Source organism: Panicum virgatum, chromosome 9N (assembly GCF_016808335.1).
Source record: "Panicum virgatum strain AP13 chromosome 9N, P.virgatum_v5, whole genome shotgun sequence".
NCBI classification, from domain to species: Eukaryota; Viridiplantae; Streptophyta; class Magnoliopsida; order Poales; family Poaceae; genus Panicum; species Panicum virgatum.
In genome coordinates, this window is record NC_053153.1 from 54,457,099 (window position 1) to 54,460,256 (window position 3,158).

The following is a 3,158-nucleotide window of genomic DNA, read 5'->3' on the forward strand; positions in this document are numbered from 1 at the left end:
CCGGCCCCTCTGCCGGCGAGGCGGCGGCGACAGCGACACTTGGCGCCTACTGTCCGACGGCATGCGCGAGTGCGACGCCATGACAGCTCCCCGAACCGCAACCGCTCTGATGCCAGTTGTAGGTGAACTCCGGCAACCCCTTGCCGCCGGTGATCACCAGAACACACACCAACACCTGGAACGCACGCGAACACAGAGACACAGGGAGAATGGTGCCGCAACTTCGCGATGTTTTCTGACTAGTTACTGAATATATATGAAAGATTACAGTGGCTTGATGCCACGACGCTGCTATCTTCACGCTCCACTACTACCGTGCCATCCCACGGTTAGAGCATGCCGATTGCCACGGACGCGATGCGCACGCCACAACCTCCTACCGGTCTGCGCCATCCCACAGACGAGAAAGTCGCGAGAACATCCCCCACTACTGCTACGAAAAAAAGACCACTGCACGAACAAGGCATGCATCTGGCCGTTACATGACGCGCTCAACTGAACGAGCTCTTATTCAGCTAACTGAAAAAACAAACTAGAGAAGCTAGGCTCATAGCCGAGCCTGGGTTATCTAACAGGAAGAACCAGAACGAGTCACCGGTGATGAACTTGCCTGGCCGCTGAGGCACCGTCTTCCTCATTACCAACTGATCATCGTCCAGTCCAGCTCCGAGCAGCGATTCAGTCCAGAACCAAGGTTGCTCACCTCCAACATCACCACAAAAGTTTAAGCCCATGTGCACGAAGGTCGACCTCCACGGCTGGCGCACCACGAGAACCGTGCCAGGCAAGCGGCCCGCGGCGGCCGATGCTGGCACGGCCGCGGAGCACCCGCGGCCCAACAGCAGCACGCCATCGCCGAGGCCATTCGTTCGCTGGCATGGGCACCCACAGCCTCGCGTCCCAGTTGAGCCTGTAGAGCCCGATGCGCTTGTGGTGATCGTCCGAGACCACGAGGAGGACGTGGCCGAGCGACTCGACTAGGTAGTGGCGCCACCTCTCCCCCGGCGGGAGCACGAACGCCGTGTCCCTGCGCTCCACCTTGGGCTCGGCGGCGGCGAGGTCGGTGCGCCAGAGCTTCCTCCGCTCGTCCATGAGGTACACACGAGGCAGAGTTCTAAATAGTCGGCTATAGCTTCCGCTAAAGACGGCTATAGCCTCTAGGAAGGACAACCGCTATGGTATTTAGCCCGCTAAAGCCAGCTATAGCCCGTTAAATGCCGGCTATAACCCGCTAAACGCCGTAACGGTGACCTTGCCACTAAATACCTTAGTCGGCGATTTAAAACCATGACACGAGGTCCGAGGTCGCTGCAGGCCGTGTCGTCGCGGAACCCCGGGGCGCGCAGCGAGGCCCAGTCCCCGCCGAGGGTGGGGCGGCAGTACTTGACGAGCTTGTCCGTGGCGACCGCGAGGAAGCACGCCGGGTCGGCGAGCGAGGCCGTGAGGACGGCGTGAAATCCCTCAGCTGGGTCCTCCCCGAACGGCCACGAGACGACCAGCCGCATGCCGGTGATGGGGTTGAGCACCACGAGCCGGCGCGGCGGGTCCGAGGCAGCCAGCACGAGCCACCCGCCGCGGCTCGCGACGTAGCGGTAGGACGCGGGGACCGGGTACGCGTAGGACCTCCCGCCGGGGATGTCGTAGAAGACCCGGCTCTGCGGGGTGCCGGGGCCCGGGGCGGGCCCGCCCGCGGCGGGCGGCGGTAGCATGAGCCACGGGAAGGGCGGGGGCGCCCGGCCGATGAGGCGGCAGGAGCGCCGCCAGGAGCGGCAGACGATGCGGTGCGCGAGGTGGTCGGCGAAGCGGAGGTGGGGCGCCAGCGCGGCGATGATGTGGTCGGCGGGATTAAGGCGGCGGGGGCGAGCCCTAGAGATCCCGGGATAGGGCCGCCGCCATCGCCGCGCGGCGCGACGGCGGGGTCCGCATGGGAACACGATGCGGCGCGATTCGACGCGCTTCGTCTCCGCGCCGGTCTCTTGGAGCGCCGCGCGTGCGTGCCCGCTTTTATTCGCGCGGCGGTGCCGGTGCGGCAGATGATGGGGCACCTGCATCACAGCATTAACTTCCTATCGATCTGTAGATATGCTGATGCACGTCTAGGTTGCAGGTATGCTGGTGATTAATGTATGCTGGCTTCTTCTATATTTAAAACACGGATATCCAGCTGGATTTTTTTGGAAATTCTACGGGATTCTTTCTTGTAAATTATGCGGATCTGTTCAATTCTGATGTGGTTCATGGCTAAAACCTTGAAATGGTACCTGTACACGCAACCTGGTGGCAGTCCATCTGTGTTAACTACGAGAGAGGGTAGCGGGGATTGGAAGGAGAAGAAGGGAATTCAGGGCAAGGGCAGCAAGAATTCGGGATCGGCAGAGGTCAGATTATAGGGGATAACAAAGTTGATCTTGTTACATTATGTCTCTCTTCCTCTCTTCTCTAGTTCTTATACTACTCTAGTTCAACCATTCCGGGCCGGGCTCTGCCTCTCCTAGCATTAACTTGCTATCGATATGTAGATATGCAGATGCAGGCCTAGGTTGCAGATACGCTGGAGATTAATGCACGCTGGCCTCTTCTATATTTAAAACGTGGATATCCAGCTGGATTTTCATGGAAATTATGCAGGATTCTTTCTTGTAAATTCTGCGGACCTGTTCAATTTTGATGTGGTTCGTGGCTAAAACCTTGAAATCGTACCAGGACACACAACCTGGTGGCAGTACATCTGTGTTAACTACGAGAGAGGGTAGCGGGGATTGGAAGGAGGAGAAGGGAATTCGGGGCAAGGGCAGCAAGAATTCGGGATCGACAGAGGTCAGATTATAGGGGATAACAAAGTTGATCTTGTTACATTATGTCTCTCTTCCTCTCTTCTCTAGTTCATATACTACTCTAGTTCAACCATTCCGGGCCGGCTACTCTTCTGTTGGGCCTCCTGGCTCTTGGGCCGAGTGCTTGTGGACTTGCTCCGCTAACACTCCCCTCCTCTTGAAACTCGACTTGTCCCCAAGACGATGCCATTGGAAATCGCAGATGCAATGACTCCAGGTCTTCCCAAGTCGCCAATGATGCGGGCAGGCCAGACCACTTGATCAAACCTTGGAGCATGGGATGGTCACCTGAGGAAAACCGGCGTTGGAGCACACATTCAGGGA

The 3,158-nt window shown here is 58.4% G+C and overlaps 1 pseudogene; it reads right to left on the reverse strand.

The window, feature by feature from the left end:
• Positions 1–231: 231 nt before the first annotated feature.
• Positions 232–2,051, reverse strand: LOC120689121 (annotated as a pseudogene).
• Between the last annotated feature and the right edge of the window lie 1,107 nt (positions 2,052–3,158).